This window comes from Camelus bactrianus, chromosome 12, assembly GCF_048773025.1.
Source record: "Camelus bactrianus isolate YW-2024 breed Bactrian camel chromosome 12, ASM4877302v1, whole genome shotgun sequence".
NCBI lineage: Eukaryota > Metazoa > Chordata > Mammalia > Artiodactyla > Camelidae > Camelus > Camelus bactrianus.
Genome location: NC_133550.1, coordinates 53341855 through 53355088, shown reverse-complemented (window position 1 = coordinate 53355088; position 13234 = coordinate 53341855). Strand labels below are relative to the sequence as shown.

The window sequence follows — 13234 nt, the reverse complement described above, 5'->3', positions numbered from 1 at the left end:
AAGAACTACTGGCAGCCTGAGGGTCCTCTTTTGGTGTCCTGATGTTCACTTTCAGCATTTCAACCTTACAGGGCATCACACCAACCTAGCACATATTGTCAGAACCCCAGAAACTTCGTTAAAAATTAGACAAGTACTTCAGAAGTCTCACGCTAGATCCCTCAGGCCTGTGACCCATCCATTCAGTTGGCATCAAATGCCTCCCGAGACTGAACAAAGGCCTGAAAGATAATGAGATGAAATGGCTCGACCTTCAGATGTGAGATCTCTCCTTTCCTTCCAAGGCTGTCGCTGGTTCAGATTATTTTTATCATTTTTCAAAGCAGCAACGTTTATTTCCTCTGCTTCAGTGAGCTGTGCAGATGCAAGGTCTAGAAGGAATATTTAGTGGTCGCCATGGTTACCATTAGTCATATGAAGTTATAGCTTGTGTGCTGATTCCTCTCCTCACAGCTGTAAAAAGAAAGCATGCTCCAAAAAGCAGGCTTGCTGGGGCTCTGAAGACTTTAATTCTGTAATGCACCCAGCAACTCTGGTAATTTATCTTGATCTGCTAGTTTAATTCACACACTTTAAAGATTTTTAGGCAGGGAAGGTTTCATGGAGCTTGAAAGCTAGAAAAGAATTTAGAGATAATTTAGCCTCAGCCTCTCATTCTGTGCATAAGAAAACTGAGGACCAGAAAGGACAAGGGACTTAAGTTTACACAGTAAGCCAATTAGTCATCAAAAGATGTATAATTAGTGAGTACCAGCGCCAGGGCTCCTTTCCTCCCTACTACGTCTCTCATCCTAAATAATCAGTAAGGCTAAGTAATATAAAGATTTAGGATAGACAAAGATTGTCTGAGTTCAGTGCAAGGCAGGGAAATCTGATCCTGCATAGGGAAGTTGGACCTTTGAAATAGAGCTTAAGTCAAAAATTACAAATGGTCTCTAAGACCATATTATTAGCCTTGGAGTATCATCTCAGCTTTATGATTGGTTAAATTACAGTCACTATTTTGAAACAAGGCCCTTTGTCTGCTGGTTTTGACCAGTTTTCTGAAAAGCTGGTGTCCCACAAGTGCTGTACCTTCTTCTGGCATCCTGACCTCTTACTATCTCTCAGTTTTTTCTACTTTCCTGAGTTAGTGTTCAGCAGATCCTCACTTCCACTTAGCCTAGGTCTATGGCTTTCAAACTACTGCTTTGGACTGATTGGATGCAAAAATAATATCATGTAGGGAACATCTTAGACAAGGGCCGAGAAGTGCCCTACTGTCTTTTACACTTTCTGTTTCAAGGAAGCTTTTCTAACCCTTTCACGGATTCACTATTTAACTATTTTCTGCCTTCATAGCCTCAACATTAGATGACCTGCACGAATGCTTCCTTGCAGATCTCATCTCCAAGCACCATTCCTCACCAAAAGGAACCAGAGCTTAGAAGAAGGGCTGAGACAAAGAATATAAGAACGTTTGGACTACCTTGTTATATTAAAAAGTAAGGAAGTACTCCAAAGATGGAAGATGTTAAGGTCTGAATGTTTGTGTCTCCTCAAAAATCCTATATAGAAGCCTTAACCTGTGAACAGAGTGACTGTACTTGGAGACAGGACCAGTGAGGAGTTGATAAAGGTGAAATGAGGTTGTGAGGATGGGACCTTCATCCAATAGGGATGGTGACCTTATAAAAAGAGGAAGAGACATTAGAACTCTCTCTCCACCATGTGAGGATTCAGAGAGAAGGTGGCCATCTGCAAGCCAAGAAAAAAGCTCTCACCAGGAGCAAAACTGGCTGGCACCTTGGTCTTAGACTTCCCAGACTCCAGAACTGTGAGAAGTTCTGCTGTTTAAGCCATCTAGTCTCTGGTATTTTGTTATGGCAGCCTGAACAGACTAACACAGGAGATAGGTCAAAAAGGCTTAGGAACCAGCTTTAACTGCACCCACGGGCCAAGTCTGGGACAATATGAGGACCAAAATGAATTAACTGACAGTACTGCATTATAATTCATTTAACAAAAATAAGAATCCATTAATTCAAATAAATATCGTGGAAGGAGAAACTTTTTTCTCATAGTAGAAGGCCAGCTAATTAAAGTAGAAAAAAAATAATCAACAAAATGATAAGGCAACCTACAGAATGAGAGAAAATATTTACACATTATATATCCATTAAGGGGTTGATCTCATATATACATAAGGAACTCATACAACTTAATAGCAAAAAATCAAATAATTCAGTTAAAAATGGGAAAAAGACTTGCATAGACATTTCTCCAAAGAAGATGTACAAATGGCAAATGAGTACTTGAAATGATGTTCACTAATCATTAGATAAATATAAGTCAAAACCTCAATAAGATATCACCTCACACCTGTCAAGATGGTTTTTATCAAAAAGATAAGAGATAACAAGTGTTGGCAAGAATATGGAGAAAGGGAAACCCTTGTACACTTTTGGTGGGAATGTAAACTGGTGTAGCCACTAAGGAAAACAGTATGGAGGGTCTTCAAAAAATTAAAAGTAGAATTACCATATGATCCAGCAATCCCACTTCTAGGTAACTATCCAAAGGAAACAAAATCAGTATCTCAAAGAGATACGTGTACTCCCATGTTCATTGCAGGATTATTCAGAATAGCTAGGATATGAAAAAGCCTAAATGTCCAAAAACAGATGAGTGCATAAAAAAGGTATATGAATATTATTCAGTAAATAATTATTTAACTACAGTATAAAGCTCTAGTCAAAGGACGAAACATTGATTCATTATTTAAGAAAGCATTTACGTAGTAAGATTAATAATAGCTAATGTTTGTGAACACTGTGTGGTTACATGCTTTCCATATTGTGGCAGATTGCATTTTCTAAAAATGGTCACCTGGACATATATTCTATCCTATATGCTCTTCTTTTTTTTTTTTTTAAACATTTTTTTATTGAGTTATAGTCATTTTACAATGTTGTATCAAATTCCAGTGCTACATGCTCTTCTTAAAATGTGATATTAGCACTCTCCACCAAGAGGTGGGGTATATTTTCCTTTTTCTTGAATCTATGCAGACCTTTAACTGCCTTGACCATGATAATGCCATGGAAGAGATGCTGTGTGACGTCTAAGGCTAGGTCAGAAAAGGTGTTGGAACTTTTACCTTGTTTCTCGGATTGATTGCTTTAGAGGATAGTAAACAACTGCATGAAATGCAGTAGGCGCACACTGCTGAGAGAATAAGTAATCTGTCTGGGTAGACCTTCACAAAGAGATTCCTGGGACCCTTTATTTGCCCCCTCCACCAGCCGGGGAGCTGCCACAGACTTACATGACCCGGCCCAACAAGCAGACTCCTGCCTAACCTTTCTGTAGATATAATTATAATCTATGATTGTGTTTTGTTCAAGAAAACTGAGTTACATGCTTTGATGATTGTGATATAATAAGAAATAAATATTTGGTCTTTTTCCTGAGTTCCTGACACAGCGATTTTAAAGCTCTCGGAATTTCTTGAGCAAGGGTGGGTGAGAGAGGCATCTTCTGTTATAATATTTGGTCTCTGTTCCTGGTTCCTGGCACTGAGCTCCTAAAACTCATGGAATTCCCTGCACAATAAGAGTGCCTTTGGTGTACAAACAAGATGACCCTTCACTGAGGGGTGCCTTAATAGCTTCAGGATGGGGGATGGCTGCTAGAAAGACTGAGTCTTGATTAGAAACTTGGAACTTTCAGTCCCATCCCCAGACCTCTGGGGGAGGGAAGAGGGGCTGGAGGGTGAGTTCGATCACCAATGGCCAATAATTAATCATCATACCTACATAGTAGAACCTCCATAAAACCTCCTAAATGGCAGGGTTTAGGGTGCTTCTGAGTGGGTGAACACTCCCACGTGCTGAGAGGGGTGGTGCACATCAACTCCACAGGGACAGAAGCTCCTTGCTGGGGTTCTTCCAGATCTCACCCTATACACCTCTTCATCTAGCTGTTCATCTGTCTCCTTTATAATAAACTGTAGTAAGTAAAGTGTTCCCTTGAGTTCTGTGAGCCACCACAGCGAATTATCAAACCTGAAGAGGAGGTCAGGGCACCTCCCATGTCAAGCCAATTGGTCAGAAGTACAAGAGGTCTAAGACTTGAGATTGGCACCTGAAATGGGAACAGTCTTGTGAGACTGAGCCCTTAACCTGTGGGGTCTGTGCCAACTCTGGGTCGTTGGTGTCAGAAATGAATTGAATCATAGGACACCCGGTTAGTATTCAGAGAATGGAGAACTGCTTGGTGTGAGAAAAAAAGAAACCCACATTTTGTGTCAGAAGCGTCGGGTAGTAAAACCAGTTCACAATTAACACAATGGGTTAACACACTGGCCATTACTGAGTTTACAGTCACAAGCATTTATAAACGTTTAAACTCAAACATTTTGCAAACAACACGTACAACTGAACTGGCTGCGCGCCATCCATCCTCCTGATATTAGCACAGAAGACAATGGACTGATTCAGCACACATTGTTACGTGCAGTAAAAGCCCGCCCTGAGGTTTCCAGCCGCCCCCTCTTTTATACCTTGTTCACCATTGGGTTTGCATTCAGTGTGGAATAAATAAGAACAACAACAACAAAATAAGAACAACAGATTTTTCTCTTCAGTGCCTCACTTCCTTCTGCTTTCTAAATTCTCCAATTCCCTAAGACATAGCAGTTATCTACATTCTTCAAAACAGCACATGAAAGACCCACACAAACCACCCCCTTCCCCGAGCACCCTTAATACTCAGAGTCAAAGCACTCAGCACTTAAAAATATGCCTCTGGATCCCTGTAGTTTCATGTCGTCTTGTGGAGCTTGTAAGTTCTTTGTCAAGGGCCGAGACGTGCCACTGAAACACCATTCCCACCCCGTGCACCTTATGCAATGTTAAGAACAGAGTGTGATTTTAAGAAATACTTGCTGATTAACCGACTTCTACTAAAATATTAAAATGTTTTCTTCTGTAATCCTGTTTTTGTTGATCACTTGTCTTTAACCCTGAACGAAAACATTCAACGGAAAATGTAAGTTTCCTAAGCTCTAGTAAAAGGAGGCTGGCCTGGTGAACGATGTATTACAGGGAAATGTGCCTGTCTCCTTGCTGACCCAGAGGTAACTTGTCACTTTACGATCACTGGACGGACAGTTGGCAAAAGAGCACAGGACCAGCATCCTCTGCCAAGAATGTAGACAGCATGGGACACGCTTATGAGCATAGAGGCTGGCACCAGGCAGAATGAGTTCAAAGCCTAGCTTTTCCTTCGGTGTGGGGCCTTGAGTGATTTAACTTCTATAAACCTTAGCTTCAGTGTCTTCAAAATGGGGAGATTAATCCACTTTCCCCATAGGGATGCAGAGAGGATTAATAAGATGTGTAAAGCATTTAGCACACTTACCTAAAAAGAGTTAGAGAAGCATTCGTGATAATTCTTCAAACGAAGGTATCCAGCAGCCTCCACATGTTTGGGAGATGAAGAAAGGAAGGTGTTTGTCCTTGGTCCCCTGTTCTCGTCCTGCAGATGAGAGGGCTTTCTTTTGCTTATTTTTATTTCCCTCCAGGCATATCTGAAAAAGTACAACCATATACAAATAAAGCATGGAGACTCAAATCACAGGGTAAACCCACTCTCACTGGCTGCTCAGACCCTTTTCCTTCTGCTGCTGCTTTCTCTCTCCCTGAGCTAAACACACCTCCAGACAAATTCTATATTTATTTCTCTGATCACTTCTTTAATCGTCATAATGTTTGGGAGAAATAAATGCCCTAGTTTTTTCTCTTAGACTACTCTCCACAAATTCTTTCATTCAACCAGTATAAATCTAATCAGACAAGTTAACCTTTCAAGCTAGGAAGTGGTTCCAGTGTTAATGTTTCTGTCTGGGGGCATTTGGACATGAAAGTCCATCGAACACAACGTACTACTGTCAGCCTACCAGCTTGAATTCACCAAACTGTAGCATCTGTTAAAAATGGAGGGGGTGGGGGAAGACATCATAAAACCAAAGACAACACCCCTACCCCTATCTCCCAGAGGGGGGGGGAAAAAAAAAAAGAGATGCTCAACATTTAGAGACTTATGCTGGGATACAACTTACAATTCATGGTCTGGAAGTGACTCCCGTGGCCACCAGGACAAGTCACTTTTTATCCCCTGGGCTAACCAGCTCAGTTACCTTGTCATTTGAGGGGAAAGAGCTTTGGGGAGTAAAGATGAGTGTTCAGACCCTGAGTGAAAATGTAGCTCTGAATTCAGTCCCAGCCCATGGCTTTCAATCTTACCCCCAAATCACCTTTGGAATAACAGGGAAGGGTACCTGGGGAGGGAGACATTCCGAAAGGATTGAGAAGTGGGAACAAGGTGACATCATTTTGATCATTCCCCAGTGATAAGTTCACGTACCAGGGCCTGAGCTTAAATTCCATGCAAAGACCTGAGTTCTGACACGAGATCCCTTCAGATAATTACTTGGCCAGTCACCCACACCAAATCCCCACACGCTAATGATTCATTTTGAAAAGCTCCTAAACAAGCACCAACACCATCTTCCATCCTGATTCTCTTGGATCGAGAAAAGCATATGCTTCAGAGGTGCTAACCACTGGGCAGGACGTGGGGTGAGGTCATGTTTGGAGTCAGGAGATGAACCAATAGCGAAGATTTAATGGGCTTTGGAAAAGCAAGTCTGAACAATGTCCTGGGGAATCCGGAGTAACTGTAAACCAATCAAAAACAGGAAAAGAAGCGGCTGTCTTTTACCCTTATGTTTTTGGCCACCCTGTAGAACAGCTGCATCTTATTGCCTCACTGGATACCCCAGTCCAACGATGGTTTACAGGCTGAAATCCCAGTCTCAATACTCCCTCCAATTGGGAGGGGAAAAAAAGAGGGGATGAGACCAGCACAAAAGGAGAACTGTGAATTGCAGTGTCTTTTTAAAAGCCTGTAACTCTGCCCTTCTACTAATCAGTCTTCTACCTGGCATGATCATTTTTATAAGATATTGCCTCATCGCAATTTCAGCAAAGCAGTGCCAATCTTCTCCATAATCCTGGCAAGGAGAGTAAGGTGGGGAAAGACAAGAGTCTCCAACAGTGATAAGCAACCCTAATCTTTAGGATTCAAGTGATTCAGCCTGAGAGCTAAAATCAGTAAAAGCTTAAGTAAGCCAGGTTCCATGTGGCTGCTTCTCAGATATGCCTGGAGATTAACATTAGTGGTTGAAAAGCAACATACATTTTCCTACTGACTTTCTTTTATTCCACAATGTAGGTATTTTCAATAGCCAATAACCCCCCTGCTGTGGGACTCATTATGATTGCCATTTTGAATAAAGAAAAAAAAATGAAACTGTAAAAAAAAATTTTTTTGATACAAGCAAAATAGGGTAGTTTTGTAATGGTTTATAGAGTTCACTGCCTTGTATGTATATTGAGGCCAAATTGTGAAAGCTCTATGTATTGGATGCTTGGTGTCTTGTAGAACTTTTGTCAAGTCTTGAGGCTGACGGCATGAAAATAACTTATTTTTTTAGGTGCTCTTAGGCTGACTGCCTAAGATCAAGTCCAAAAGAGTGAGTGGGAAGGGATTAAGAGATGATCTCATTTGGGGAATCAAGCAAGATGCAGCCCCGTAACCACCCCATAAAGGTACAGTGAGGGTCAATCACCAACTAGTGGCGGTCTGGAGTCTCGTTAAAGCCAGCAGCTGCTAGAAAAGAGGCAAAACCCCGTGCCAACCCCTACTCCATGTCTAGGTCTAGGGGAGATGGGAACAGGAGCAGATCCCAGCCAGATGGTCTGAGGTTCTCTAAAGACATGCTTACTGGATATCAACCCCTGAATCATAAGAGAGAAACATCAGGTGCCCAGATGATTCACATAGGAAGGAATCGGGCCCCTTCACATTCTTGCACAGAACAGAGTAACTTCTTGTGGTAATCCATGCTGAGTGAGATCATGAAATGCCACATCCCTCCAGCATCCTGCATTTCTAGGTCCCTAATTCTACCTGGGCCTGGGAGAGGTGCAGGAAAACTTGTGAGCCCCCGAGGATACATTTGAGACTACCAGGACTGGCTACATCTAATCAGCAACCATTCCAGCTAGACCTCGCTGGAACTGGAGACAAACACTAGTTCCTACATGATCAGATTATGGCTGCAACCACAGGCACTGCAGTGAAAGAAGGACAGGAATGCCAGTGGGAACAGAGATGCTTAGAGGAGAATGAGGCAGAAAGCTGGATCTATCAATCTCTCAAGCCTGGCAGCATGGCGTGGAGTAGGGTAGGCATGAGTAAGGCACAGACTGAAGGAAGGAGCAAGGGTGAGCAGACATGAAGTTGAAGGCAAACCTCGCTCCAGGCTTTCTAAATCCACTGCACTAAGAGCTCTGAGTGCTTGTAACCGTAATCTCGATAGGTTCCAAAACTGGTTTGGGTTGAGTTGGTGAGTGAAGAGCAATGAGTTCAGCTGGAAATACATAGAATGTGCAGCAGATGTCTCTCTTATTTTAAATATGATAATGGAGAATTCAAAGACAAATCTGTAAAATCTGTCATTTTTTTCATACCGGACATTCTGCTGAGCACATGATTTTATTCAATTATCCAACCATCCTACCAGGCAGATATTTAGACACTTTACAGACAAGACAATAACACTCAAAAAGGTTAAGGAATTCCTCCTCTTCACATCAAATAAAATAAAATAAAATAAAATTGCCATATCTCTGTCTCCAAAGTCTGCCCCATTTCATGACACTGGTTTGTCTCATCAAGATATGGCTTCCAATTTTAATCTTTCTATTATCTGGCCATGTAGTGTGTGAAAAGCCATTAAAATTCTTGAGGCTCTGGTTTATTCACTATTAAACTGTAATGGGATAGAACTGAATGATTTCCAAGACCTTCACTAAAACTTCATTTCAGAGCTGTGTCTCCAGAAGGTGATATGAGAAACACAGTAATTCTTCAGGTGTAGAATGGGAAAGAGTGTTAACTCCTGAAGGACTGTGGATTATTTTAAATTACCCCCAGGCATGATGGAGCTTGTCATGTTCAATGATTAAGGGAATGGAGGGAATCTGCATGTCCAGCAAAAGCCTTCCCTGGTCTGCAATAAAATGTCCACCCCAGAGGGAAGGTGAAAGCACACGATTTTTGAATTTCCAGAAATGGCATTCCTCTCACGTTTTTATAGAGTTCCCTGGTGTTATAATTAAGGAACTCAGTGGGCAGCCTCTGTTCACTGCTAACTAAATGAATTCTGATCTGCTTGGGTCAGGAAAAATATGACGGTATGATATTCTGACTTTCAGCGCTCCTACTCTTCCCCTGATATTTCAAATCAACAACAGCCCCCCCTGAGTTTAGCTTTGATGATCTAATTTGAGCCTGACTGCTGAGCTCTCCATGAGAAACCACCCAACTGCTCTGGGTATGATTCTCCTTGCCTAGGAAATAGCTTTCATGGCATCTCTCTCTGTGTGTGCCCCCAGAAACTGAATAAGATGAAAAAGGGCTTACAGTGCTTGCATAAAGGGTTTGAGACTGACCCAAGAAAATTACCTGAGAGCAGGGTTTACAACAAGCCATAGGAACAATAAAACATGTTGAAATGTTCCTCTTTAAATTCTAAACAGTTTTCCTAGGATGATCTAAGTGTGTTGGGAAGAACACTGGGTTTACAGTCAAACAGACCTGAAGCCCCATCTGAGCTCTGCAATTTACTAGGCTTTGACCTTGGAAATCATACTGAACTTCAATTTCCTCAGCTGTCAAGTGTCCTCATTAATAGCCATTTCACAGGATTGTGAAGATGTAGTAAATTTACTTGTGTTAAACCTCTGTATGATTCTGGCATTATGTTCTAAGTAAGAGTAACAGCCACCATTATTTATTAAATACCTGCTATACACCAAGTTCTGGACCAAGAAATTCATGCACATCAACTATAGGGGTCACATCAATTCTGCAAGGTGAGTCCTATGTTATTAATTGTGTCTCACTGAAGAGGAGACTGAGGCATAAGCAGGCAAAGTAACTGACCCAAGATCTTCCTGCCAGATAAGAAACAACCCTACTGCATCAGAAGAGATGGAAATCATAAATGTGCCATTTGATCTCTTTGCTTTTCTGGGAAACAGTGAATTCAATTCAGAGAAAAAGTCTCATCGATGAAGAAAGAAAATGTTTCTGATGATATACTTGAGAGAAGGAAAAAGTAAAACTGCCCCTCATGAACTCAATATATGATCTCCCATCCAGGGGTTACTTTGGCAGATAGCTTGATAGGGAAATGGTTAAAGCAATAGAAAGATGCACAATCATGGGACACAGGGATTCCACAGGCAATTGCTATGGGTATTCAGCTGGAGCCCTGTGGTTGCCCACATTTCCCTGGACCAACGCTTTCTACACAGGTCTTATCACAGGGCAAGTGGACTGTCCTTGCTTTTATAGGAAGCTTGGGAACTACAACCTATGAGACAATCTCTAAAGACAATTTAGTCTTCAGGAAGGAAAAATACTTTATTCATTGATATTTGAAATGGAATACTGTTACACTTCCCTGAGCTGAAAGAGGTATTAAGTAGGCAAGTTCACAGATTGCTTCTGGTATCACTTGGGACATTAGCTTCAACACAAAAGCAACCTCACATCAAAATTCCTTTTGGAAACCTGAGGTCTATGAACAATGCCATGCCTCACATCCCTGACACCGTCAATCACTGTCCCAAAGATATGACCCTCCAGTCTTGTGTCCTGCCCTTAACCCTGAACATCAAACTAATATTCGGATCAGGGAGAAACAAGTACCCACATCTGTTCACTCCCAAATTTTTCTACTATCTCCTCTAGAACCCTGTTACCTGCTCATCAAAGTCCAGTGCATTTTCAGCCTCCAAAAGGGAACCTGTCACCACTTCCTTGCTGAACTCAAACCTGGACCTCCCTCGGGCACTCTTCTCTTCTACAGCCCTCGTTGAGGGTGGCTTTTGGTCTCTTAAGCCTCACTTGACATGAGACTTGGAGGTGGGCCAGCGTTCTCTGCAGGCATGTGCCTTCTAGTATACAATCCTGAATGCCTTTTCCTGATTGTCATCACCCAACCCCTCACATTCATCCTCAAACATGAAACGGCAGCTGATTCACACTCTCCTCTCCACCACCGGCCTTACCATCACCCAGGGTGGTTTCACAATCTCTCTGTGGGCCCCGTAAAATGCCTTTCACCACAATTCCTAGGACTTCTTGATCCAATAATCTTTGATTCTGCTGTAATTGTGTCTCCCACATATACAACCACACCCTGAAACTTGTCCCACAGAATTGCTTCACTGATGAAAACATAATCTCCAGTACTCCACAGCCTGACCACACAACCTACTTAAACATTCTGTTCTTTCCTTTAATTCCTTTAACCTAGTTCTTAAATTTCTTTAAAAAAGAAAAAAAAAAAAAGCTAGTCCTTTGACCCATTTCCCCATGCACCCATTTTCCCTGCTCCATCGGTTCCTTCCTGGCTTCACTTTCCTTCCTTTTCCAGCCTAAGCCAGCTCTTCAAACATTCTCTTATCAATAATTTCAATTTTTTCATTCCATTGTGTTTCCTCCAAATGGGTTCATTAAAATTCTGAACTTAAATCATTTCTACTTCTGTCTGCTCCCTCTGAACCTACACTCAGGCATCCAGGCAAAGCAGGAGAAAAAACTGTACAGTTTGCTTCTACAAATCTATAATCTTCAGCCTTAGCTATTGCTTCAACAATTTTTCTATATGCACCTAGTTCTCTCTCACTATCATCCCCCTCCCAAAGATTGCTTCAGTTCTTTACCACATTCAGTTACCTATCCTCTTACTCCCAGTAGATGCCTTACCTCTGTCTTCACCAAGGATACAGAGGGATCAGGTAGGAATTCCCTCAACTTCCGGTTCCTCTCATCCTTCCACTCATACAACCACCAGCATCTTCCTTTACCTCTGTTCTACTCATCCCAGAGATATATCCCAGTATCTCAAACTTTTATCTCAAACTAATCCTCAAGCTGTCATCCTTTTGTCCCTTTTCTACTATTTCCCTACAACCCATGTGTCAAAAAAGAAATTAAAAAAAAAAAGTTATACAGTATTTTGAATTCAATGAAAAGTGAAACACAACATAGCAACATATATGGAATTCTACTAAAGCATTACTTGAGGGAAATGTACATCATTAATATTCAGCAAACTAAGAATAGCAATTAATTTTCTCAACCTGACAAAAGGCATCTATTAAAAAAACCTACAGCTATCAAAATTTTATGTTAAAAGACTGAATGTTTTCTAAGAACAGGAACAAAATTAGGAAGCTTGCTCTCACCACTTTTTTTTTTTTAAGATTGAAAGGGTTGTGGAGTTCTCCACCTCCCTCCCCCCCTTTTTTTTACTGAAATATAATTGATTTACAATGTTGTATTAGTTTCTAGTGTACAGCATAGTGATTCAGTTATACATATAAATATGTACATATTCTTTTTCATTACAGTGCTCTCACCACTTTAATTCAACATTACACTGGAGGTCCTAGCCAGGACAATAAGGCAAAAGAAGGAAACAAAAGGTATCCAGACTAGAAAGAAGTAAAACTATCTTTATTCACAGGCAACATGATCATCAACATAGAAAACTGATAGAACCTATAAAAATATTAGAACAAATATGTGACTTCACCAAGGATGCAGGTTTCAAGTTCAATATATGAAAATCAATTGCATTTCTATATCCTAGCATTGAACAATCAGAAGTAGACGTTTAAAAAAATAATGCCATTTATAATAGCATTGAAAAAATTATTAATGCTTAAGGATAAGTCCGACAAAGATTGTACACTGAAAACTACTCAATTAAGCTAAGAAACATTAAAGAAGACCTAAGTAAGTGGAGAGATAGATTACAAACATGATTCAAAGCTTGAATGTCTTTAAGATGTTTGCAATAGACAATATTTGTGTCCACCCAAATTCATAGTTTGAAACTTAATCCATGATGTGATAGTATTTGGAGGTGGGGGTCTTTGGGAGGTGATTAGGTCATGAGGTTAGAGCCCTCATGAATGGGACTAGTGCTCTTATAAAAGATGCCCCAGAGAGCTCTCTTGCCTTTTCTGCCATGTGAGGATACAGTGAAAAGATGGCAGTCTATGAACCAGGGAGAGGGCTCTCACCAGACACCAAATCTGCCAAC

The 13234-nt window shown here is 41.1% G+C and overlaps 1 long non-coding RNA gene across 1 annotated transcript in view; it reads right to left on the bottom strand.

Annotated features, from left to right (window-relative positions):
• LOC141579516 (uncharacterized) overlaps positions 1 to 13234 on the bottom strand; it is a 196231-nt gene that overhangs the window by 109399 nt on the left and 73598 nt on the right. Inside the window, exon 2 of the long non-coding RNA XR_012511052.1 lies at positions 5404 to 5572. This is a non-coding gene — a long non-coding RNA (uncharacterized LOC141579516). The remainder of the gene's footprint in view (positions 1 to 5403; positions 5573 to 13234) is intronic.